Here is a 27,867-nt window from a genome sequence, read left to right on the forward strand (position 1 = left end):
GGAGCTTTTACTCTCGGTAGGGAGCAGTGTCATCAAGGAGTCTATCCCCAGAGGATTTGGAGAACAGGGGGAAGAGAGAACGCTTAAGTTGGAGCTTGCTAACTTTAAGAAAGAGGCAAGCTTTGGAAGAATGGAGGCTGGTCATGGCAGAAAAGAGAATGGCCCATAAGCTAAGCCTCAGAAAACTGGACATCAAAGCTATGCAAGTAGAGTCCAGCAGTAATGATGGAAGCATATCTGAGGTGTCCAGTGGAGAAGAAAAGGTTTGCATACCAAAGGATTTGGTACCCAGTTATGTGGTGGGGGATGACATTGGTAAGTGGTTCTCAGACAAATCAAGTTGCTCTAAGGGTGCATGAGGTTCCTGAGGAGTACTTGGTGGGGTTGCTTGTGGAGGTACATGTCCACCGTGGAGAGGGACACACTCCTAACATTATAGGTGGAGGACCAGACATAGTACCCTTCTATGAGGGCCATTCTTGTCAATAAATTTGGACCCCTGAGAGATACAGACAGAAAATATGGGGCAGCCACAGACTACCCAACCAGACCTGGGTGGATGTTCTAGACCAGTGGTTCCCAAACGTTTGACTCCTGAGGACCCCCACTGAGTCACTACAGGAAGCCGTTGACCACCAAGCAAGACAGTAATTCAAAGAAAATAAACACACACATGTGCACACTAAGCAAATACTCAAATTACTAAAGATTTTAGTATTTTATATTGTAAAAACTTGCAAAAATGTAAACATTTTAATAGAAAGTTGGTGCTGCATCTCAGCAGCTAACTTTTCAATGTGTGGTTTTATTTCACAGTACTAGGCTCCTGCTCCTGCCACGGCCAGACTGGAAACCCAAAGCAGCTCTGGCAAATGTTGTCAGGCCTGTCTCTGTATGGTGCACTCCAAGTGCAGCGAGGGGGCCTGACCACTACAAAGGGGGATTTTTGAGGGCTCTCCCCCCCAAGAAAATTTGGGAATAAATGGTGCATTCTACAACACATTTCTCATTACATATTGAATTGTATTAGCTTAGTTTATGATGACCTTACTTTGCTCTAGGATGCAACAATATATTTGGGGGCTTTTCAATGATTCCCTCACTATCAGCCTCCAACAGTGCCTACCGTCTCTCCATAGCCCCTCTGTCACATGTAATTCATCTGTTTTATAGCACCTCTCATACCGTTGTAGGGTGTCAGAGCACTTTACCTCACACACATACAGAGAAAATGAATCATACATGTGTACATCAGTGTATAGAAAATGTTACATATAAGGCAAAGGGGACTACAAGGTGTAGAAGTCAAATGCCATCCATGTTGGTAGGCATTTTTAAGAGTGTTTGCTCTGGAGAAGCACAAACTCAGGATTCAGGCATAACACAGTGGTTAGAGTTGGCTTTAATAATAAGAATTTATTTCTACCCAAACAAACCGTTTTTTAGCAGCATCAGGATAATGAAACACTGGGAAAAAACATAACTTACTAACTTGTACCATGCAGTTTGCATGCAGTTCTTTGATGACAGTTCATAGCTCACTGTACTAGATTACAATTGTAATTTATGAACTGCACAGTAACAAAAGAATCTCTGTGACAAAAGCAGTAACCCATTGAGCAATGCACATATAATTCATTTTTTTAAATGCATGGTACATGTTTTTTGCAGCAGACATATTAACCATCTGTGCTACCATAGATGAGTCAAAGCAGCCACTAGACAAAACTTCAATTTTTCTCCACTAGGTACATTAATCACCGGTGTTATCTTGACACTTTAATTGTTGTCTGAAAACTGCTGATTATACAAGGAACTTTGCAGGGCTTTTAAAACTGTTGCCTGTGGACCCCTGGGAATGTGTCATGGACCCCTGGGGATCCATGGACTACAGTTTGGGAACTTCAACCAAGCTGGTGATTTCTCTTCCTTTTTCGATCATTATTTGCCTTCTTTAACCTTCTATACAAATCGATTCCATGATGGCAACTGTCTTATGATCTTGGCTCAGAGTCACTTGCACCATGAAGCGGCAAAGTCCTTACAAATGCAAATGCTTACAGCTTGAGGAATAGGATATAAGAGGCTGGGAAAACATGTTTCTTATGTACTTATGATCTAAAGTTGCCCTGTTTGGCAATGCCATTCAAATTAAATATATATAAATACTCTATGAAAATCAACTCAAACATTTTATTAATCATTGTGGTAATATTCTGTCCACAAGTATGTTTCACATATTAACTTTGTGCCTGAAATCCTAGTATCAGAAAGTCTGATAAGGACAGACTTTAACCACTTAGGGCCTGATTACGAGTTTAGCGGTGCGGCGCCAGGTCCGCCCGGCCAGTGCACCGCCAAATCTGTGATTGGGCTGCCCACCAAAATACGAGTATTTCTCGTGTGTGGTGGGCTTTTATTTTATGTTTCTATGGCAGCACCCTGAAAATGGGCACCGCAATGGGAATGCCAAAAGAGTTCCTGCACGGCATGGACTGTAAAGTTCTTGTGGTGCAGGAACTTGGGTGCATGCACACAGAGGGGCACATGATGTGCCCACCTGCATGCACCCCATGGTGGAGAGAAACAAGAGGGTCCTGCAGGCCCCCTTTGTTTCCTCACTGCCATGGTTTTAATGGAGGAGGAACTGCCATGAAAACGTGGTGGAGAAGAAAATCTTAATATGCTTGGCTGGACCTCAGTGTTCCCGCCAAGCATATTGCTGCCTCCTGACTGCCGCAACACCACTAAGGAACAGCGATTCCCTGGCGTCTGCAGCGGGACAATGATGGTCTGACTTCCTTAATTGTAATAGGGTGGTCAGAAGACCACCACCACCGCGCCCCCGCGAGTCTGGCGGTTCGTGGACCACCAGACTCGTAATTAGGCCCTTGGTAGACATATCGAACAATAAAGATGCACCAGACATCTAAGAAAAAATTATGGCCCTGGGCATCAATCAAGGTTTTAATGGCCCAACACAGACAGCTGGCCATACATTAGATTTTGTGTTCTCTCAATGTTGAAAACACCAAATTATTTGTACAGACTCAGAGTTGGTTTGAACACTCCTAAATATGTTTTCACCTTACAAATATAATGTATCAGTCTCAACCCAGGAACAGGTGACCAAAACTAGTCATAAATTAGGCATACTAAATAGTATGGAGATTTGCAAATTAGTCACAAAGAAACTGTCTAAAGCATCATGCCCAGAAACCAGACTAAAAATGTTCTATCACAGCATTATCAAATCACTCAACAAGCTAGTCCCATTCAAACCCATAGAAGAGATCCTGTAGTACGGCGTCCTCCTTCCTCAGGAGTGATTTGATGCTCGTTAGGGCCGCCCTCCAGGCCCCATTGAACTGTGAGTTTTAGCTGCAGACTGGCAGTGTGCCCATGTCAGGGGAAGGGTTTAGGAGAAGGTTGTAGTTGGGAAGTAGATCTGTAGTACAAGGAGAACAGCGGGCATTAAGGTCTCAGGAACTAATCTTCTTTCCCATTCTTTGAACAACCAATTTGCCTTGCCTACCTGTGGTCACGTGATATTTCTTGATCAGTCTAACTTCGACTTCAAGGGGTTTTGTTCTTGGGAGTGACTCACTAGAGAGGATACAACACAATGTAGAAGAAATTCTTGTCAGCATACACTACATAAACAAGAGCTTTTTTACAACAACCATATGATACACTAATTTTCAACCAACAATATACCATGCAAGTGTACTTTAGCAATGTAAATGTGGCCTCTTGGTAAAAAAGAGTCTCCCTCATTTTAACACCTGAGTGGAACTTTGTTAAAGTCGCAAAATTTCCCATTTTAAAATCACAGTTCATCCACTTTATACTTGAGGATGCTTTTAACTTTGCTTGATCTTTTGCTGCCAAGGATTCTTCTCTGTATTCACTGTTCCTGAGTAGACCTTTTGGGCAAGCAACGTTGTTTGAACATGGCCTGACCTACCAGGACCAGTCATTTAGCACCAGATGGAACTCTTTTCACTCAGTAATCTCACTAAGAGGGGGTCTCTAAGTGTTTCAGCCACTGATCATAAGATTGGGATTCATGAGTAGAGAGAACTTCAACAATTGCTCTGATTTACCTTCTGACTGAATGATTTACCTTCAGACTGAGCGAGCGGCAATGGTTGTGACTTCTGTTTATACCTGGCCGCACCGAAGATAGCCGCAACCCAGGAAACCTGGGACTTGATGTTCTGATCAAATTAGCACCAGACTAAGGCTCCCAGGAGTCCACTACCCCATCAGAAGCTGGCAAAATGGGTACTGAGCTCCACCCGACCTTCAGAAGAGACAGAAAGTACTCCAAATTGTATGGATTTCTTCCACCTTCAGAGAGGTTGTGAATTGGTGTGAATAGCAATGGTATGGACTCCAGACTCCCATGAGTACACATCAGGGATTTAAGTAAGCAATAAATGGTGCAGCAAAGAGCTTGACAAACTAAAACAAGCCCAACCTAGTCTACAATTGTTGATCATGGCATTCCAGCCTTTGGAAGATGAGAAGCTTTTCAAACTGACACTAAAAAGAAAGTCTTAAAACATGACAAGGACAATGCACTGAGGCCGATATGAAACAATTTCTTCTAGCCCGAAGTACGAAGACCATCTAATCATTGCATCAAAATAGAAGGTTCTGTCCTAACACCAGTCAAGAAAGTGGACTACAAATGGCAGATTCTAAGATTCAGCCAAATACCACCTAATATCAAAGCAGCCTTTTTCCAATGAAATCCTTGAATAGAAGTTACTAATTAGCTACACAACTATGTGAAACAAATCACTTTTCTGCATGATCAAGAGTCATTGTTAAGATACTTAAAGGGCGCAAAAACGACATTTGCAAACACAATAAAATGATGGAGGGAGTGCTGAAATGTTTCCTACACTCACTCCCAGTCACTATTAGATCTGGGCTAAATCCATCATCGTTATTTAGCTCACTTCACCACCCCAGTTTAGACCCAGTTATATGCAAATCAGGCTTGACCCTGCTCTTCATGAGAACAGTCCAGCCTGGACTGCCAAGCCAGGTCCACCCTGGAACGGAAACAAGCATTCTGGGACCGGTTTCGAAGTAACACCCCCTATCAGCCTGGCTAGCTTCATTCCAGTGGCAAAGTGAGCAAGGGACCATGTTTGGGCATGCAATTGGTATGGACTGTTCCCATGAGGGTGGACGGTTCCCATTAGGAACCATCCATCCACTGTGAGGAGGCAGTCTCCCTCACAGTGGATAAAGACAGGCAATCAGTTCTGATAATGTGCGACCTCCCAATGACACTGAGTTAATTGCTGTCATTAAATAGGCTTCCTGACTATAGGTTGCAAGGAGAGCTATAGAGTGAATTTTATTCTACCTCAAAGAACTTAGTCACAAGTTGTACTCAGTACTCTCACTATTTCGGTTGAACTTACTCATGCAAATTTTCGCCAGGGCTTCGGTCAACATGGGGTGCACTTACAAATGTATGCTGATGACATCTATGCTGATGACATCTAGGTGTACCGTCACTTCATCTTAAGTTTTAAGTACAATGGTTAATAATATTTTTATTAGTTGGATGTTGGATTAATATGGAAATAGGATGGGAAGATATTTGGTGTATTTATTATTAGATTTATATATTATTTATTGTTTTACATTTGAAGAATAGTAATTATGTTTTTTATATTGTTATATTTTAAAAGGTAGGGTTTACAATTGTAACTCTTTATTTCAAGTTGTTGCTTTTTAATTTATGATTACAAATAACACATGTTTAATATGTTTATTTTATATGTATTTACAACATATTTTATTTTTGTTTTAATTTGTAGTTATTGTTTGTATATATTTTGTTATTTTTTTTTTTAACAACAGATTTTATTGTCACTCGCACAATAAGCGCAGGGCTCTGTACCCCAGAGACCACTGCATCATCAGGTTGTACAGTAGCATGAACGCCAATGACAGTTTTGTTTTTGTTAATGTTAACATTGTAAAAGAAAAACCAACACAATTTTGGGTATACAATACCATTCCGGATGCCCATTTCAAACGCCCCCAACTCCCCCCCCCCCCCGAGTTGCTCAATTCCCACTGAAGACTGCCCACCCGCCAAAAACCGAGGACCAGAGAAAAAAGAAAAACAGACATACTACCCGTTCTAATGAAAGACCAGACCATTCTAACACACACCCCCCAGGCGTTCCCCCAAGCATCTGAACCAGCCACCCCATCTCTGCCCTATTCCATTGGGTCATCGACTATTGCATTCGGAGGCTCCAACCACAGGACTCTATAGTCCACCCACCGCTTCCATATTTTGTGATGCTTACGTGGGCAACCCCGTGCCACAAAGATGGGCTGCTCCAGCCCCATGCAGAAGTCCAGGCCATTTTTCCAGGAGGCCACCGAGGGAGCCCGCGTGTCCTTCCACAGTCTAGCAATATCACGTTTTGCCAAAGTGAGGCCTAGCAGCAGAAGGTGCCGTTTATATATGTTGCCCCCGGTATCTTCCATCACATGTAACAGAGCTAGCTGTGGCGTGCGCGGGAGCATCCACCCCTGGACCTCAGACAGAAAAGAAAAGACTCCCCTCCAGAAACGATCCAGCGACGAGCATCGCCAGACCGTGTGTAGGAATGTGCCCTCCGCCCTGCCACACTGGAGACATTCCGGGGAGGCAACCAGGCCCGCTCGGTATAGCCGAACCCGTGTATAATAAACCCGGTGAAGATACTTGAATTGGACAAGTCGGAGGCGCATTGCTATGGCAGCTACCCTGGGGGAGGCCAGGGCCTCCCTCCAATCTTCGTTCTCCAGCGTGCATATGTCCTCCTCCCACCCCTTCCGCAGCTTATCTAGTGAAGGCCCACTGTGGATGACCAAGGACTGGTATATCCGCGATATTTTTTTGGTGGCAAGGTCGCCCATGAATACCTTTGCCTCCAATGGGCTAAACTCGGGGATGGAAGCAAGGTCCTCCAGACTGGGGGAAAGCGCATGTCGGAGCTGGAGGTACCGGTAAAATTGTGTCCGAGGCATACAGAATTCCTCCTGTAGATTCTGAAACGATTTAATGGACCCATTCCACACTACATCGCCCAGGGTGGAGATGCCGATGGCATCCCATCCGCTAAAGCCCTGCAGGGCCGCTAGGTCAGGCAGGCGTCCGTTGTGCCACAGTGGAGTTTCCTCCGTTAGGGTATTCCACCACCCCATTCTTCTTAAAGAATGCCGCGAGACCTGGAAGATTACCCCCGTCGCCGGCAGAAGCGCACCCCGCAGTCTCGCCGAATAGAGGATCGTGTGCCGAGTGTACCGCCCCATGAGGTGCCGCTCATGCGCATAAGCTGGGTCCCCCCTGCCCCATACCACAACTCATTGAGAACTAACAGATGTGAGGCTTGGTAGTATGAGAGGATATCTGAGGTCGCAAGGCCTCCACAATATGTGGAGAGAAAGCATGTGCGCAACGCCACACGCACCACCCCTTGCCCCCACAGGAACCGGCTCAGTGCCGAGTTCACCAGCCTGAACCAGCGAGGCGCGATCGGGTACGGGTGGCTCTGTAATTGGTATAGCAAACAGGGGAGCGCGACCATCTTAAAGATCGCTGACCTACCGTAAATAGTCAGCGGCATACGGGACAAAGTCGCAAGATCTACACGTACGCGCTCCCATACCGGCGCCAAGTTCCGCTCCCAGGATAACGTCGGTACCTCCGACAGAAAGACTCCCAAATATTTAAGTCCTCCCTCCGCTACCTGTAGCGTCGACGCCCACGCATCCACTCTCACCCGAGGACCCAAGACCCACAGTGTGGACTTGCGGGGGTTCATATACAGCTCGGACGTTTCCCCAAATATCTGCATTATCTCCAGTATGCGCGGCCCGACTTGTCCAATGCCGTTAAAAAGAATAGGACATCATCCGCATATACTGCGATCCTGTCCGAAAGGCCCGGGGCCCACTCAAATCCCTCCAACTGTGCATCCATACGCACCGAGGCCGCTAACGGCTCCATAGCGAGGGCGAAAAGATAGGGCAACAGGGGGCACCCCTGTCTGGTACCACGTCTAATAGGGAAGCTGGACGAGATCGCTCCTGCCACGCGAACCGAAGCCGTTAAGTCGAAATATAAGAGAGTCACATACAACAGGAACCGAGGACCGAGGTTAAGCCGACGAAGGAGGGCGAACAGATACACCCAGCTCAGGGAATCAAATGCCCTGTCCATGTCCGCCAGTAGGAGCGCAGCCGGCCCCCGTCTGCCGGACCGCCGCCAGTGCCACGTGTGCATGCCGTATATTGTGCCGGGTCGCCCTCTGGGGCATGAACCCAGCCTGGTCCGGGTGTACCAATGTCGAGATGTGAGGCAGAAGGCGATTAGCCAGAGCCTTGGCCAGAACCTTAGCCTCCACATTCAGGAGGGATATAGGGCGGTATGAAGCATGCTGTTCCGGGGGCCGACCAGGCTTATGAAACACCACCACTTCTGCATGCCACCAGTCTGGTGGAAGCCGACCAGCATCCCTGGCCTCCTCCACCGCCGCCCGATAATAAGGCGCTAGTTGTAGATTATATCTACAATGGAACTCACTGGGGAACCCATTGGGTCCCGGTGCCTTCCCAGAATTGAGCTCACCTAGGGCCTTACCCAGTTCCTCCTCCAAGAGGGGGAACTCCAACTGCCGGCGCATTTCATCAGACAGAGCTCTGGGCGGGAGATCCTCAAGGAATTTGTCCACCATAGCCTCCGGCAGGCACTCCCTAGAGGTGTATAAATCTGCGTAGTACATGGCAAAGCTCTCTGCTATGGTCGTAGGGTCAATCATCGGCACCCCTCTCACATCCAGCACCCCCGGGGTAACCTGGGGATGAAAAACACCCTGGCAGAGCCGATGTAGCATTTTGCTCGATTTGTCGCCCCACTGGTAGATCCTGCTGCGTGTAGCCAGCCATGCTTGGCGAGCCTCATCCATCAGGAGTGAGGCATAGGACTGCCTCGCCAACAGGAGCTGTCGTACCCCTGGACTGCCGCCCTCCTCCCGGCATCTACGCTCAAGCCCTTCAATCTCCGCCTCAGCCCTGACCAACCCCTCTCGACGCTTCCTATGGGCCGCCACACACCATGCAATGTCTACCCCCCGTAGAGTGGGCTTCAGTGCCTCCCAAAGTGTTACGGCACTAGGGACCGACCCCGCATTGGAGACAAAGTAATCCACGATCGCCTCCCTCATTGACTTCTCGTATTCGACATTCTGCAAATTCCACACTGCTAGTCGCCAACAAAACGATTGCCGCCCCCCACCTAACCGCAGCACCACGAATACCGGCGAGTGGTCCAACAGTGCCCTAGGAAGGATCCCAGTGGACCGCACCCGCATTGCAAGCACCCGAGGGATGAAAACATAGTCGAGCCGAGAAAACAACTTATGGACCGCCCAGAGGTACGTAAATTCCCTCCTATCGCCGTGTACGTGCCACCAGGTGTCCACCCAATCGAGGCTCCTAACCAGTGAGTGCAACTTCGTGTGCTGAGTGCCACCCTGGGCCCCTCCCTCCCTGCTCCTGTCCCTCCCCAATTCCATCACATCATTCCAATCGCCACCCACCACCGCAGCCACGTACGGCATGTCCACCCACAGAGAGAGCAACCGCTCCACCAAGGACCACTGTAATGGGGGGGGCGTACACACATCCTAGCACGATAGGGTCCTCCCCAATCTTGCTCCGCAGAAACACGTATCGCCCCTGCGGGTCCAGCCATTGTTGCGCATGCACATATGGGACCCTGCGATGTATCAATACCGCTACTCCCCTAGAGCCCTGCAGGAACCCCGCATGAAAGACCTGCTGGAAACCATATCGCTGCAGGCACAGGGCCTTAGAGCCCATCAGATGAGTCTCCTGCAAAAGGAGAATATTAGCTTCGACCCTTTTCGCCCCTCGCTTAATTTTATCCAGGACCCCTCGCACATTCCAGCTAACAATACGAAGGGCGCACGGGGACACCTCAGTTTCTGCCCTCCCACTAGCTATTGGGCAACATGCCTTGATGTAGCACAGATAAGAGGTCCCAGCCACGGGTGCGTACGACCGATATGTACAGTGTGAAATAGCAACTCATATACCCAACCAAACCCCCTCCCCGTAACAAACCCCCCTCCCCATACCTCAACAACACTGAAGTACCTGTCGCGGCGGGGTTGGCTCCATACCCCCAGCCGGGGGGCACAGGCAGCGCCCTCCAATGGATCCCCAACTTACCGCCCATATCACCCAGGCCCACCCACCACAAACTCAGAGTCGGTGGGGGTTCAGCCCTCCTAAGGCTCCCTCTAGACCCTGAAAGCCAACAGTTACATAGTCCAATGAAGGAAGCACCCCGGCACCACCCTATTCACAGGTATCACGGATCTAGTGTCCGGAACTGAGAAGCAGAGTCCTCTCGGGGCTGGGCTCCACGGGAAGCGGAGCGCCTCCGGGATCGCGATCTCCTATGCCCCTTCCAACGCTGTCCACGAGGATTCTTTGACAGCCCCTCACTCGATGAGGAGTCTGACTGCAGGCCAGGCGGCGTATTCACCTGCACCCTAACAGTTTCGTCAGTCCACTTAAAGACCTCTTCCGGAGAGTCAAAGAAGTGGGTGCGGGATTGAAAGACCACTCGCAAGCGGGCAGGGAATAGCAGAGCATACAGGAGATTGAGGTCTCTCAGCCTAGCCTTTGCCGCCATGAACGATTGGCGTTGCTGCTGCACGAGTCGTGTATAATCCGGGAACACCAGGATACGTTGATTATTATAGAGCAAAGGTTCTTTGACGCGGGCCTGCTTCAGCACAGTGTCTCGGTCAAGGTAATTGAGCAGCCTCGCAATCACCGGTCTTGGGCGAGCCCCCACCGGGGGCTTCTGCAGAAGCGCTCTGTGGGCCCGCTCCACGACGAAGCACATGGTCAGCACATCCGGTGGGAGCCAGCTCTCCAACCACTGTGTAAGAAAGCACTTCATATTGCCATTCTCCCACCCCTCCGGGAAGCCTACAAAGCGCAGGTTGTTCCTCCGGGCGCGTCCTTCAGCATCCTCGACCCAAAGCGCCAAGCCTCTCTGGATGCTCTCCAGGCCCGCCACGTTCTGCTTGAGAACGCCGACGTCATCTTCCACCCCAGATATGCGGGTCTCCGCTTCCGTGATGCGGGACACCACGTTCCGGAGATCGTGGCGCAGTAACATAACATCAGCTCCCAGTGCGCCAATTTTTGCGTCCAGCGTATCTCGGGATTGGGTGATAGCCGCCATTAGTGCCGCGTTGTCCGGTATGGCCTCCTGAGATACCCCGGCGGCTCCCCCTGTCGCTCCCGGGCCCGTGAACTTGTCAATAGCCCTATGCCTCGTGGAGCCACCTCCACCTCCACCCTTGTCCCTCGTCTTGGCGGCGGATCCTTCACACCTTCAGACCACGATGGACAGGACGCCGACACCAGGGCCTCCCCCATGTAGGCACACCCCAGATGAATTAGTCGCCCGGCCCACTGGAAGGAAGAGGGGAATGAGTAGAGGCAGGGAAGCACCCCCGACCCGGGGCCCGCAATCCCCCGATGTGAGCCTCGGTCCGCGAGCAGACCCCGCTGAGACGTCGGGCACCAAGACCACGTGGCCCCTCCCGGGACGCCATCATTCGGATCCCAGACAGCTCTCCCACCATCCCAGGGGGTGCGATCCGGCGTGGCCGCCGATCACGGGCCCCGGTTCCACAGCCGAGGCCCAGATACCTTCACTAATGTTGGCTCGCCCACCTGCAAGCACCCCCAAGTCCCAGAGCGCTGTGACGATCCGGTGAGATCTGCTGTCCTCACCCTGCAGTCTCGCTGACCCTCCTGGGCCCGCTCCGACCACTGGCTCGTCGCGGGGGCCCCCCGCTGGAGTATGGTCCCGATCTGGTGCCTCTCCTCATCAGACGCCCCCAGGACTAGAAGAGCGTAGGATCCCCACTCCAGGGGACAACCAGTCAGCTCCCGTAGGGCCCCCCAGCTACTCCCCCGCAGCCCAATGCAGCCGCCGATCCCCCAGTGCAGTTGCCAGTCCGGCCAGACAATCAGGGAGGGGGGAGGGGTGGTTGGGGGAGGGCCCCCTGCACTCCCTGCTGCTAACACCTCTCCGCCACTGAAAAGATGTATGGGAGGAGGACCCCCGGCTCCCGAGGCCCCAGGCACCGGCCTCACTCCCGGACACGGTGGGCAGGCCCAGTCGAGTCGCTCCGCTGGCCGGGGCAATCCTCCCCCCCAAGCTCCTCACCGGTGTCCGCAATGCAGGCTCCTGGGGCCGATCTGCTCCGCGAGAGTCGCTGCCGGGCCGCCGAGACCAGGGGCCACCGTCACAGGCTCACCAAGGCTGCCGCGCGGCTCACGGCGCCTCTCGGCACGCCGTAATTGGCTCCCCGGCTCCGCCTCGGAATGCTAGGCCACACCTCGCGGGCGCAACCGCCTCTGCGCTCTGGTGGCCTTATCTCCGCTGCCGCTCACCGAGCGGCCCCCACAGATCGTCGGTGCCGTAGCGCTCCCTCCAGGACCGATCGCGGGTCCGAGGGAGCCAGGATAACAGACGGATAAATGCTGGTCTGGACGGAGGCTGACTAACACGCGTCCGCCATGTCGGCCCGCAAAGCCCCCCCCCCCCCCTAGTTTGTTAATAAATGATGTTATTTTAATAATTGTTTGTGAATTAAATGTATTAAATGTAATGTTATATTTAAAGAAATTATAATTGTATTAGTTATTGATTTGCAAATATTATGCTCTTCATGTGTATATTATTAGTATAGTTGGTGTAGAAAATTGAAATGTTATTATAAAGTATTTAATTATATATTTATATTATTTAATTTTCATAACACATACATTTTTATTATTGTTTTTATTTGTTTTTAAATGTTGTTTACCTTCTGTTAAATGTTATATTTCAATTTGTTTAGTTTATATATTTTGATTATATTGTATATATTTCTAAGTATAAGTAAATATGTATTGTACATTATATTTATTTCATTTCTTTTTAAAATAATATATTTCCTTTTAGGGATACTAAATATTATCCCTCTTATTTTCAACACCCTCCTGAACATGGTTTACATTGTAATAGAAATAGTAGATCTCACCCCTTTAGTGTTCAATCAATCAATCAATCAAAGCATTTATATAGCGCACTACTCACCCAGAGGGTCTCAAGGTGCTAGGGGAGGGGGGTCCGCTACTGCTCGAACAGCCAGGTCTTGAGTTGCTTCCTGAAGGCGAGGTGGTCCTGGGTCAGGCGGAGGTGGGTCGGGAGGGAGTTCCACGTCCTGGCGGCGAGGAAGGAGAAGGACCGTCCCCCTGTGGTGGCTCTTCGGATGCGGTGGACGGTGGCGAGGGCGTGGCCGGTCGATCGAAGCTGGCGTTTGGGAGCGTAGAAGTCGAGGCGGCTGTTGAGGTATCCTGGGCCTTGGTTGTGTAGGGCTTTGTGTGCGTGGGTGAGGAGTCGGAAGGTGATTTTCTTGGTGACCGGGAGCCAGTGCAGGTCTCTCAGGTGTCCGGAGATATGGCTGCGACGGGGGATGTCCAGGATGAGTCTTGCTGAGGCGTTCTAGATCCGCTGAAGTCTTTTCTGGAGTTTGGCGGTGGTTCCGGCGTAGAGGGAGTTGCCGTAGTCCAGACGGCTGGTGACGAGGGCCTGGGTGACCGTCTTCCTGGTCTCGGTGGGGATCCACCAGAAGATCTTTCGTAGCATGCGCAGGATGTTGAAGCACGACGAGGAGACGGCGTTGACTTGTCTGGTCATGGAGAGGGTGGAGTCCAGGATGAAGCCCAGGTTGCGTGCGTGGTCTGTTGGTTTGGGTGCGCTGCCTAGGGCGGGGGGCCACCAGGAGTCGTCCCAGGCGGAGGGTGAGGATCCCAGGATGAGGACTTCCGTCTTGTCCGAGTTCAGTTTCAGGCGGCTGTTCTTCATCCATTCGGCTACCTCTTTCATCCCTTCGTGGAGGTTGGCTCTGGCGGTGGCGGGGTCGTTGGTGAGGGAGAGAATCAGCTGGGTGTCGTCGGCGTAGGAGATGATGTTGAGGTTGTGCTGGCGTGCGATGTTTGCGAGGGGGCTCATGTACACATTAATGAGGGTTGGACTGAGCGAGGAACCTTGAGGAACGCCGCAGATGACTTCGGTGGCTTCAGATCTGAACGGGGGGAGGCGGACTCTCTGTCAACACCTTCCCGAAAATCGTTTAGATAGGACTTGTGTGATTTAGGTAGGAGTGGGAATCATAGATTTGACCCCTTTAATGTCCAGCCTGTTACATGTTACAGCAGTATAAATGTATATTTTTCAGCATTTTTAGAGAAATGGTATGTAATTACTTTTTCATACATATATTTATTAAACATATTACCTGTATGTTTACATTTTCTTATCCCATTTCTAGAACATATTAATCAGTATTATTTATTTTGTAGTTATATTTTTATAGTACTCTTTAATGTATTATTTACATACATATTAATATTTACTAAATACATTCTTTAACATTTTTCAAACATTGTAATACACTTCTATATACATTTGTAAATCTTTATAATAACGTTTTGTAACAATTCTATTGATTTCAATAGAAAGATAGTCTTTTTTAATTTTAATTTAGAAGCCCTTTTGTCTTCACTGCTACCTATATTTTGTACTTTATTAGTGTTATTATGAGGTGGATGTGGTCACCTGTTGCTGTGCGACCGACAAGGTAAGGCCTTTTAAAATAAATTCTTTAGGGTTTAGGAGTAGGGAGTTGTGGGTAGGTGTAGTTAGTGTGGGTTTTGGTGGTAGTTGTGTTTGCTAAGTTTGTTCAGTGGAAACTATTGCTGTGTTGTTATGTAGTGTATTGAGGTAGGCCTAAGTTTTAGGAGACTGCGCTGGATCAAGAACATTTGCTACGTAACTGTAATTAGAACATTGGAACGTTGGCAGCTCCATTGAAGACAATGGAGTGCTCCGGGCTAATACTGGCTGGTATAAGCCCGGAGCTCCAACATTCCAATGATTGTCTTTGTTCACAGCTCTGGCTGTGAACAAAGACTTCAGGGAGCCTGAGGGGATTTCAATCCCCTCGCGCTCCCTGAAGGGCTTTGTTTTGGTAGAACATTCTGCCCTCTAGTGGCAGAATGTTCTAATAGCCTTATAGCCCTTCGTAGCAGGGCTATACCGCTGTTAATGTCCCGCTGCTGTTGTTAAAGTCCCTCGCCTTCGGCTCGGGCCTTTAACGCTGCAGCGGGCCATTAACAGCCGGTATAGCCCGCTACGGCGGGCTATAAGGCTATAGTATGATATTTTAAGTATGATATTTTATTTAATTATGGGTTGAAATGTTTTTATTTTTATATGTATATTAATTCAAATATTACAATTAATTATTCGTATTTATCAGTCTTGTTTTATACTTTATTGATTCATTTTTAAACTGATTTATAAAACAAATTACTAATTTTGGTTGCTTTTGCAGTATACATTTGTGAGTTGATTGGTGGGTAGGTGCTATAGAATATAGACTTAGATACCATTTCTAGTTAGTCTACTCCTTTGTTATAGAGGCTAACTTTGAATGGTGGCATTTTGAACATTTCCCTGGTTTGTTTAGTTATTTTAGGTTTGATGTGGTTTTACTGACTGTTCTATCCTTAGTTAGTAGTAGCTTTGTTCTTTTTGGAGGGCTTTTTTGTATTTTTATAGTACTGGTTGGACACTTTCTAGTATGGCTTGGAAGGCATTGTGCCATCCTTCCACTGCATTGATGGTTTTTACGCTTGGTGAGACATGGTGCTGTTGCAGACATTCCACCATGGTATCTGGACTTTAGGTTGGCATTTGTGTCCAGACCAGTGCAGTCTGCCAAATGCAGTGTCTTCAAATTAGTCCATTAGTGGCCATAGTTTTGGGTTTATTTAATTTCTTTGATAAAATGGGATTCTATTGGCTTGTTGTAGTGGTTAGCCATGCCTGTTACACGTACATATGTCAGAGCTAATAACTTTTTAATTTCAAAAGCAAACTCGCTCTTTGTTGCATTTTCTACACAAAGGGCCTCATTACTGTGTCAGGCGGAGGATGTCTTGGTCAAAGGACCAACCGACACCCGGTCGGCAGTCCGACTGACTAATTAGGATGCGACTGAACACTGTTCGGTCCGCATACCTATACTTTACTATGACTGGCGGACGGACTCTCTGACCATTCGGATTCCTTTCCAACTGCCCCTATTTTAATGAGGTGGTTGATAAGGAATCCGACCAGCATATTGCGAGGCATTCGGAAAAGCTGCGACTGATGGTCGAAGGAGTTTCTGACTGCATCGTAATCAGGTCCTTAGTGCAGATTTTTGTAGATGTTTCCAAATGCTTTAGTTGAAGTGTTAATAGCAGCCTTGGGGTGCCGCTGCGTGAGGCTTTCTTGCCGGCGCTTTTCCTTTCCTGTCCTGCCTGCAGTGGGGAACCTGTGCTGCCCGTGGACTGAGGGCGTACTTCTGGGGGTCGAAAACGGGAAGAAAAGCCAACCTGTTCCCCGCCACCCTCCGTGTACCTGGAAGAACACGGACTACCACTCCCAGCAGCCCAGCGCTAATCGGTGAGCCAGGAGCACCTGTGGCCAGTTAGCCCCTCCTCCTCCTAATAATAAACTCCCAACACTGTGCGCGACGCGGGACGCGCGCGGGCAGCGCCGGGAGAAGCCCGGGACAAGGGCGGGCCCTCTGAGGCCCTCAGAGGCACGAGGAGGACGGGACGGGGCCACCTCCTTTTATTCACCTATTCGTTACAACTTGAAGGTACTGTTCATTGGTCCACTGGCCATTCCTCATTTGGGAACTGTGGGTACTGCTATCATTTCCGGGACTATCTGCCTTATAACTATAATGTTTGCTATGTGTCATTGATACTTGTATCTGTAGTCCTGCGTAACAACCCAAACCGCAGAACAGGGGTTATTATTTGTCAGCATGGCCCCAAGAGGCACCCGCAGCAAAACTGCTGCCGCTGTGACTGGCCCCATTGACCTTTTTATTTCTAAGGCCAATGATGCCATCAACCAGGGCATAAACCTACTAGAACGCAGGGTATCACAAGACTTGGCGCATGCCAAACGTTCTTCGCTTGGCCTCATTGCTACCGCCACTACACCTGCACAAATTATGCCTAATAACATCAGACCCTTACTTGATGTTTGTGCTGACATACACACCATTCCTAGCGAGGTTAACCTCTCAGCCTCAATTCCCCTGTTAGTCACAGATACCGACACTAGCACAGACCTGGAAAAAACGCCTGACTTACTAATTAACCCCTCTCCCAAAGTACAATCTGCTGATAACACCAGGCATGCTAGAGGTAGGCGTGAGGGGGCAGTTCAAAAACTGAAGTTACACGTACCCAAGCCTCGGGTAACTACGATCAGGAAATATGGCCGGGCACAAAGGAAACCTGGGAAAAATACCAACTTTGTCCCTGACAATAATCATAACGCGACTAAGGTTACGGTAATACCCCAGAGGGATGATAGTGAAACTGTTCAGCAGGGCAGTACAACGAACACTAACGGAAATATAGACAAGGCATATGACCCCCTGTTGGAAAGACTGGGGGATTTATTAAGCATTTATCTATCCCCAATCGAAAATAGGCTTGCTCGATTAGAAAAACAGCTAGATGAATTGAGCAACCCTCTTAAGATTTTCCTAAAGGGAGGTCCTGCAACCAGTACAAAAAATAGTAACCCCACCAATATAGTAGGCCCCAAAACAACTATCTTACAAGTACCCCCAGTCGCCCCAAATAATGCAGATAAAGTTGTACCTGTTGCGCTGGCCAATGGCCCAATTACTAAACAAAAAACAGCAACACCACACACTAATAGCAAATCCACAGATAAAAGAAAGGATCCTGGCATCAATACCACCGCGAATACCACACTCTCAACTGCGAGCACCACAGGTCACCCTTCAATTTCTACAAGCAATCCTATCTTGACCCAACCCATCCCAAAACCGCCCAGACAAGTTCCGGCCCGCATCAATCTTCCTCCGGAATGCGGTGCATATGTATTAGTGTTAGTAAACGTTACTAAACTAAGAGAGGATCAGGATGAAAATCCCATATCACTCAAAAATAAAACCCTGCACTGGCTAATTACTAACTGCAATTACCCGATTGATGGTGCAAGGGAGATTATTAACACACAGCGGGTGGGTTGGATTGGACCCCTTATGAAAAAATTTGAGGGCGACTGTGTCATTATTAGTTTTAGAAAACCACATTGGGCAGAGAAAACACTAGCCAACGCCCCTTTACCATCGCCATGGGAATTTAACACCACGCTCCTTCCCTTAGGATATTTTTATCGACACCTGATACCTCCAGAACAAGCCACGGTTAACCCTCCCAACAATTTCCCCATTAACTCATACCAAGAGATGAATTTTGGTGCAAGGGTCAAATCACCCTTTTTTGCCCAAAACCAGAACCTAAATGCCGCCTTTTCCAACAACCCCAATTGGCATCCACAATCTCTAATGCCAATTCTTACCCCCAACCATCCACAACATTTTCAAGCCCCAACTATGCGTCAGAGCAATCATAGGGATAGGTCTTACCCAATCCCTAACCCATTCCAGTTTGCACAGACGACACAAGTCAGGCCAATGTACAATATCCCAACTTTCAATCGGTTCGACTATCTATCATCATTAGACGAACAGGATTGACTGAGCATACCCCTTAATAATGAATCATGCAAGAATGCAAAAGCCTGTAACCAAGAGGATGCCACAATCATAAATTCACTTGCATCACTCCATGCTAAAACAGTAGTTCCAGAAATCATATTGTCGGATAGCACTCCGGCCATTTCAAACGAATCAACTATCTATGATAATGGGAATACTAGGTGCACATTTATTAACCAGGGGTTCAAACACGGCCTATCAATTCTAAGCTGGAATGTCGCAGGTTTAGAATCCAAGCTCTCTGATCCTGCCTGGACCGAACTAATTAAGGACATAGACATACTCATGTTCCAAGAGACTTGGGCTGTTGATAACCTGTATATCGAAGGCTACCACTGTTTCAGCCTGACATCTCTAAAACCTAGTTTTGGCCGAGCGGTGGGTGGACTCTTTACGGGGATTAGAATTTTGGCAGGCGGTACAATTAATGTTTTGAAGTCAGATAACCTTGCTAATTCCAACATTCAAATTCTGGAATATAAATTGAAATCAAAGACCACAATTTATTTAATCAATTTTTACAATAATGATTTTAATGGTGTACCGAACAAAAATTTTGTTGCCTTATCTAAGGTTTTAAATATAATTGATTGTTCCATGTCAGTAGATATTAAGACTAGTATTCTGATCGGGGGAGATTTTAATGTGAAACTTATAGATAACTATGGATCCACTAACTTTGATCACTGTAATGACCGCAGGGGTTTGGAACTGATTAGCATACTCTCTGATTTTAATCTTGTTGATGTAATGAGTGTAGGGTATGATATGAATTTTCCCTATGCCCCTACGTTTAAGGGCAGGGATAACGGTTCAATTATCGATTACATTTTTACATCACCTGTGTTAACGGACTGTTTAATCAAATCTTCTGTGGTGCAAACGTCCTTCAGCGATCATAATCCTTTGTTTGCTATTTTTAACCTCGCACCCAGTCCGATTTTTATGAATTTAAATGGAGCTAGGGATATCACACCCTCAATTGATGGCCTTCGCCTTAAATGGAGAGGAATTGATTGTGGGGCCATTATAGATACGATTCAGGAGGCATATCCGGATCTATTGAAATGTCTCTCCTCCCCCAGTACAAATAATGAAGAACTGATTACTGATTTTGAAGCTTTATGCACCAATATAAAAACTCTCCTGTCAGTCCCACTCTCTACTGACCATAAAGAGCCACGGTGGTTTGATACATCTTGCTCCGTGGCCAATAGAGAGTTAAGAAAGGCCCTCTCTGCCAATCCCAGGTGTAAGGACGCTGTTCGAGCCGCCAGGAAAAACTATAAAGATAAAACATCGAAAAGGAAGGCAAATTTGCTCTCCGATCACTGGGATAAGCTGGTTATCAGCGCCAATCTGGGTGGCAGCGGCCCATTTTGGACGGCAGTTAGGAGAACGAGGGAAATGGGCAAAGAGCTTACTAAAATTAGTTGCAACATAACCAGTACAGCCTGGGAGACCCATTTTTCTAATATTTATGCTGCCCCCTCTGATGAGCAACCTCTCCCTAACCTGAACCAAACAGCAGGCTTAGAGATTTCGGACTTAGAAGTCAGGAAAGCTATCAAAGAGAGCCTAGGCAACAAGGCGCCCGGGCCAGACGGCCTCCCTATAGATATCCTTAAATTTAACGTTGATCTTTGGACACCAATACTTTTAAATATTTTTAATAGTCTTCCACATGTAGCCATGCCTGCCACCTGGGCTACTAGTATTATTGTCCCCATTTACAAAAAGGGAGACAGATCTGATCCAGCAAACTATCGTCCCATCTCCCTCCTGGACAATACTTTAAAAATACTAGGACGAATAATTTATAATAGGGTACTGGTATGGGCGTCTGATTCTGACTTTTTAGACCCCTGCCAGATGGGGTTTAGGAGTGGGGTAGGAACAGTCGAGCAATGCCTAAACTTAAAATTGATAATAGATAAATACTGCATTGCTCGCTCATCCCCCGTTTACCTAGCTTTTATGGATCTTTCATCCGCATTCGATCTTGTGAATAGATCCAAGCTATGGTTAACTCTCCTGTCAAATGGTCTCGATGCCACTCTTGTTAGATTCTTAGCCTATCTCCATACTGACTTGAAAGCTCGGGTACGTATTGGTATGGGCGGAGAGGTATCGGGAGCCATTAAGATAGGGAGGGGGGTGAGACAGGGGTGCGTTTTAGCACCCCTGCTGTTTATCATTTATATTAATGGCCTGTCCAACTGTTTAAAGAAAGCTACCCCCGATGTCCCAATCATTTTAGGAAATCCCTTGCCCGTACTTTTATATGCAGACGACGCTGTCCTTTTGGCACGTACACCAAACGCCTTACGTCTGCTTGTACATAGTTTTGTAAATTTTATGGAGGGACTGGATTTAAAAGTTAATTTTAAAAAGTCTTTTATTATGCCTTGTGGGCCGGGCAAAAGGAAACTCGGCACTATTCAAATTGGAACAGATAAACTCGAATCTGTCCATAAGTTCCCTTATCTGGGGTTGGTTTTCGCTGCGAACGGCTCCTGGAGTGGGCATGTGGCCCACGCCACGAGCAAGTTCTCGAAAGCCAACAACTCCGTCCTGAGTCTCCCACGCCCTAAGAAAATCGGCGCCACTAAAGCTATTGTTCAAATTTTTAAATTACAGTGTTCCCCTGTTGCTACGTATGGAGCCGAAGTTTGGGGATCGGCCAGCAGCATTGGTATTCAAAGAGAGGAAAACCGATTTTGCAGGAAACTGCTGGGAGCACCAATTTCCTCTTCCAATTTCATCTGTCATAACGAACTTAACCTCCCATTTATAAACGACTTTATTAAAGCAAGACCAGCACTCTTCTGGATCAGAATCTGGAGGAATGAGGCTGCTGCCCTTACGCAAAACATCATTAGGGACTGCCTCAATAGTGATAATGGCATACAGATCCCCTGGTTTAAAGAAGTTTTTAAAATATTTAATGAAATTGGAAGAGGTATTTTGTTTACTGAGCCAACGGCTATTGAACCAAAGGACAAACATGAGGTTCAAAAGGCACTCTATGCACTTTATCGTAATGAACGGCTTGGAATTGAACTACAGAAATCAGGGGTCAAAAAATACATTGGTAATGGTCTCTGTATGCAAATCATGCCACCCTACCTATCACTGCCTATGTCAAATTGGGAACGATCTCTACTGTTTCGTCTAAGGGCAGGTACTGTTAAATTTCTGCTCTCTTTTCCTCTGGGGTATCAACACCATACTGTCCTTACCCCCTGCCCCTGTGACGGTACAAGCACTCAAGATGATTTGCACTTTCTGTTTTTCTGTAAATATTATGTGAGATATACCAAATGGCTTTTAACCCCATATTTTAGAAAGCTCAGACCTCTTACACTTCAGGAATCCTACATGCTGCTGCTCACCCTGGACAATGATGAACTGACATTTCGCACTAGCACTTTTCTAAGACTAGCCATACGTGCACGCAAGACTATGGAAAGTCCTTGTAAACAGATTCAGTCAAAAAATACTACTGCTAAAACCTTATAAGTTAATGGAATTTACTGTCTATTCTCTGTATGAATTGTTTTGTTACTATGAAATGTAAATTATCTAACTGTTTTGTATTATGTGTATGTATATGTTCTTTGATGTGTCGGTACTTTTATGAATTTTAACAAATTCGAATAAAGATCTTTTGAAACTTGAAACTTGACTGCATCGTAATCAGGTCCTTAGTGCAGATTTTTGTAGATGTTTCCAAATGCTTTAGTTGAAGTGTTAATAGCAGCCTTGTATGGCTGATTGTGGGTATAGTTTAAGGGCCTTATTATGAGTTTGGCGGACCAATCGCAGATGAACCGTGTCTGCGACCACCAGGAGACTGATGCCCCTTTGGCCACCCAACAGCCATATTATGTGTGACTGCTGCGGTCTTGCGCCTGTGGTCAATGTATTTCTATATATATATCAATGCCTATGTGTACATTTCGCCTGCATGTGTGTTGAATCCACACATATGCATGATATAGGTAGAAAAATATCACCAACCCATTGCCAGAATCTGACCAATATGTGGTCAGCCCCGGGAATGAGTATATGGTACAAAATGGACTTACCTGTATTTCGGCACAGATGGGGTCCCATCCCTCAGGGTGAAGAAGCTGCTGTGAAGGGGAAACCTGGAGAAAGGGATCCAAGTTAATATCTGCTACAAAGAACTGCATAGGGGCGAGTATGCACCCCAAATCCTTCATCTCTGCCGACCTTTAGGCGGCGGTCTGACCGATGCTGCTGGCTTGTGGGAAAACCAACTCGTAATACGAATTGCAGTGTTTCATCTCTGTACTGCCCTATGGAGACTGCCTTCGGCCGACCGTGACCCCATTGGTGTGCTATTGGAGCTGACGGTCAGCAGTGGTCTTGGCAAAGCCAATTCACCCAACTAGTAATAGGCAGACGTCTCCCAATCTTGGACTGCCAGCCGAACTTGTAAGAAGGCCTTAACTATTGTTTGAATCATTCTCTATTCAGCTGTTCCATGTCTATTATAAAATATTATAACTTTGTGTGCAGAGTAGTTTATAGTTTTTACTTTGATGAGGTTTAAAAGTTGCACTTTGCTTGGGAGGCAGCAGTGCATAAGTGGCGGGTATGTTAATGTTATGATATTTGCCATGTATCGTGCATGGCTGTGTGAAGGTGGAGTGCAAGTACTGACTTCGTTTTAGGACAATAGGAAGTATTTTTCTGTCATTATTGAGGTTGTGGTGTTGGAGGAAGGGTTTTTCGTTATGTGTGGTGGTTAGCTTTTCTGGAATTTGTATGTCTGTATCATTTACGGGCAGAAGGGGTTTGACTTGTGCCTTTTTAGCGCATTATATTAGTTGTTTTAAAATTAGGAATTGCTGGTGGCTAACTTGTAACATGCTTAGGTACTTTGAGCTGTATGCCTTTTAAAATGTTAGTAGTAGGCTCTTGGGAACTGGTTGTTATCTCTTTTAAATGTTGAAAATTATGCCTTACTTCTATCTCTGTTATATTAGGGGGGGGGTAGTTGTGTTCTTTCTCGTTAATTACAGTATAGTTTTTGATTTATCCCTACCTTAGCAAGCACTTGCATAATATTTAATACAATTCCATTCACATTCCTTGTGCTTTTCTGCCTATATTTGTATCCCACAAGTGAAAGCAGTTGTTTGCCTTTTTTGTGATGTTATATGTGTGGCTCTTGTTGACATTCTGTCTGAAAGCAGCATATTTTTAAAATGCATTATGACGTTAAAAACATTTATTTTATGTAATTTAAACATGCTCTTAAAAGTTTTAGAAATGATATGCGTTTTACATTTTATACTGACATTTGTGCTGTTGCTTTAGGTTTCTGCCATTTCTTTTTGATGTAGTCGAGATTTGAATCAGCTGAGCCTTTATTTTCTGTTGGTGAGAAAATGTTTGTTTTAAACATGTTAAATATACAGGTTTGGTTACTTTTGGGGGGTGGAGGGGCTTTAATTTTAAATTGAATTATATTATATTATATTGATTTACTATCTAAGCATATAGTAAAAGAAGAGAGGGACCCCTTGTGCCAGACCAGGGGAGTAGGGTGCTACTGACAGGTAGAAACAAATGTCCCTTGGTGGAAAAGTGTACGGTCACTAAATGCAATACTAAATCTCAAAGTACTCAGCAAAAAAAGTTTATAGCCCATATGATAGATCTTGAAAGGTTTACACATACAACTATTGTGATTTATATATTAAAATATATTTTTTATTATAAAAAACCACAGATATCACAAGAATAAAAATACACTGTAAAAGTAATTACAAAAACATTAATGTCAAATCCATATCCAGTTAAAATCATATATCCCATACACAAAAACCTTGAAATCACTATAAAAGTGATTGCAGAAACATTAGTGTCAAATTCATATGCAATTGAAATCATGTATCCCATGCACAAAACCTCAAATTCATATATTTCTATTTATGTATACCGACAAACAATCAACAGAGAGACAAATACAGACAGTACATTTTGTCATTTAGAAACACATCCGATCTGAACAGTTATATAGCTAATCCTGGATACAATCTATTTTCCTTATCTACAGGATAAGCTAATTCCACGGATTATGTTGAATGAAGCGTCGACGCATTTCGATGGTTCTATTGATATCCCATCTTTTTCAAGACAAGCATAAATCTCTCTTATTGGCACTGTTTGGTTGTTTTTGGTCTGAATAGTGTGTGAGGCAAATACAATGTATTCGTTTAGTATGTTTAAAAACTTAACTTCATAAGTCACTCTATTATTATTACTCTATTACTCGATTATACCCGTTTCAAGCATTGATAACTCGTTAAGGATGACATACATCTCCTCCCATGCATTTCGAATACACCTTACACCTTTGCCTCTATCAGATGGGCTCATTCTGATATATGTCTGCGGTCCCCTGCTAAAGACCACCCAGAAATTAATTATACAGAGGCAACCCCTGAGGGTCCCCGTTTTTGGTTATTTGCATGTGTGAGACATGGAGATTTACCTTATTTCATATTATTGATACATCTGTTCACTTGGTCTGCAGGGCATGTTGTTGGCCCATGGTCCAAAAGGTCTATTTTTGAAAGAAATGCCAGCGACAAAAAATAACCCATCTCGTTGCTATTTTAACAGGCTGATGTATATGTGAGCATTTTAAAACTGTGGACCTATTCTCACCTGATAGGATCAATGATATGATCTTTATGTTCTGTTCCCGCTCGAATAAACTTCCTTGATACACTCATTGTTAAATTCCTTGGTTTAAAATCTATAAAATGAAAATCTAATAGAAATTCTTTATTTTTTTGGTCTGAATATGCTATATTGCTAGTTTGTAAATTAAGCAGCCAGTCATACCTGTTTATTGCTGCTTCCTTTCATGACCTGGATTTTAATGGTGTTTATAAATTCTTCAAAAAGACGACGGTCTCTAAAAGTGCCTTTCAGTCGTTTGCACTGGAATACAAAGAGACCCTAACCCATTAGAGTTATTGGGAATTGTTGTATAAACTGGATGTTTTCTAAGACTACGATCTCCCTGCATCAGGCCCCCTCCTTATCTTAAAACACCGCTAGCGAGGCTCCAAGCAGTCCTTCCACCACAGACAAGCCGACTGAATTAGCGTGTGTGGTCCCCGTTTAAATATTTTGGTCTTTGCGATGCAATTGGCTAGAATGTCTGCCTCTTAATTACTTACAGCTATGTGATTTTGCCATTCCATTTCAGACCTGCTGACTCTGTCGCTCATGACCCAGAAGTGCTGTACTTGGGTTATAGCGCAGAGTCGGCCCCTTCTCTGCCTCTCATGACCCGGAAATAAACACACCAATTTAGGATAGTGGCCGCCTCTTGTTTTTTTTATTTCCTTAGGGCATTCTACTTACTTATTGACAGTTGCATGAATGCGGAAACGTGGAGCGTTTTTTAAGTAATCAATTTAACTTTGTGGAATATGTAGTGTCCATGCATGGACACGTTCTAGTGTTCTAACCTGCTGTACTACACTGTACACCCACCCACCACAGACGTCACTGTGTCAGGTGACGCTGGCAATAAAAGGGGCCGAGCGCACGTGCTCGTGGCCATTCCCACTATCCCCAACTATGTGTCCTGTGTCCTCCTTCACCTAGCATGTGGGCCTAGGGCCCATCATTACATTGGCGACGAGGCGGGTACGTTACCCCGCGTGTGCAGCCCCCGATCGGCGCACCTTTGATGGTTGAGGGGGAAGGAGGACTGCCCGGTGAGCACACCCCCGGGTGACGGCGCCACGCGCCGTGAAGCCAGCCAGGCGAGCGGAGCCCGCAGCAGGCCCTGCGGTGACCGGGTGCCCACCCCGCACCGCCACGAAGACTGGTAGGCGACGCTGTGCCCCAGGGAGGAAGCGTGGCAGTCGGGTGCCCACCCCGACCTGCCGCTGTGCCTAGAAGCGCCCAGAAGGAAGTGCCGACCGTGCGGAGCCCACCCGCACCGGCCGCGACGCCGAGAGTGAGCCGGAGAAAATCGGGTGCCCACCCCGAACCTGTCTAGCCTGCCGCCGTGCCCGGATCGAAGAGTGCACCGAGCGGAGCCCACCCGCGTCGGCCACGACCCCTCACAGGAGCCTGTGTCATGCGGAGCCCACCCGCGTCACGAGGAAGCCCAGCCGGGCTGAAGGTGAGCCCGGGAAAATGCAGGAAAGTCGCAGCGGGTGCCCACCCCGCGTAGAGGAACCCGGTGTGCCCTCCGGCACGAAGGAAGCTCCCGGTCCGGCCAGAGAGAAGCGAGGTACTGGCACCCCCTCCCTGCGCAGCCCGCGAAGTGAGGAGACCGGCTGCGGGGAGGGGGCGGAACAACGCGACAGCGGAGCCCACCCGCAGCACAGAGCAGCGACCCCGGACACACTTCCCGGCATAGCGGCACCATCTCTCCCCCGCCCCGGCCAGCGAGTGACTGAAGGAGCTGCCGAGGGCGGGGAGAGCAACGCACTGGAGGAAGGCGCGGATCCGAGCGCTAAATAAATAAACAAAGGGGTGCCTGGCCCGCGACGAACAGAAAGTAGAGAGGAAAATGACACCACCAGCGGGTGCCTACCCCGCATGAGGGTGATTGCAGAAGGTAAAGAATGGCCCGCTGGCCATACGGAGCATGCCCCACCAAGTAGGACCCCCAGCAGTGCTCCCACAAGTAGCAAGCGGCCAGCGCCGCAGAAAGTTCACCTAAAACTGAGTGCGCGATGGCACCATGCCCCCAAGGAGTGTTGCCTCGCCCCCTGTGCAGCCCACGTGCCTGTGCCCTCCAAGCAGCTGCTGAAGAGTAAAGCGGAGCCCACCCGCAGTGACAAGAGTCCCACAACTCACCCACAGAGTAATGCATGAACATATACTGCACACTGAAAATGCCTGTGCCCCCCCTCACCTGCCTCAGAATAAAATAACTGAAAAGAGACTTACCTGCTGCCATGTCCTGGACCCCACTGCTCCAGCCCCATCTGGACTCCACTGGTCTGCCTGGCTCCAGCTCCCCTCCAGCTCTCCTAAGCACGAGTGAAGCCTGGAG

General features: G+C 47.1%; 1 long non-coding RNA gene across 2 annotated transcripts; it reads right to left on the reverse strand.

Annotated features, from left to right (window-relative positions):
• Positions 1 to 1,384: 1,384 nt before the first annotated feature.
• On the reverse strand, positions 1,385 to 27,867 carry LOC146863263 (uncharacterized). 2 transcript variants are annotated; one of them, XR_014978580.1, is made up of 5 exons: positions 27,762 to 27,867; positions 24,131 to 24,206; positions 22,889 to 22,951; positions 3,536 to 3,606; positions 1,385 to 3,448 (listed from the first exon to the last, which is right to left on the reverse strand). It is a non-coding gene; the product is annotated as an uncharacterized LOC146863263 (long non-coding RNA). The 2 variants fall into 2 exon arrangements; XR_014978581.1 differs by lacking the exon at positions 24,131 to 24,206 and having other exon boundaries at positions 1,397 to 3,448; positions 27,762 to 27,859.

Source organism: Triturus cristatus, chromosome 2_2 (genome assembly GCF_964204655.1).
Source record: "Triturus cristatus chromosome 2_2, aTriCri1.1, whole genome shotgun sequence".
Taxonomy (NCBI): Eukaryota; Metazoa; Chordata; class Amphibia; order Caudata; family Salamandridae; genus Triturus; species Triturus cristatus.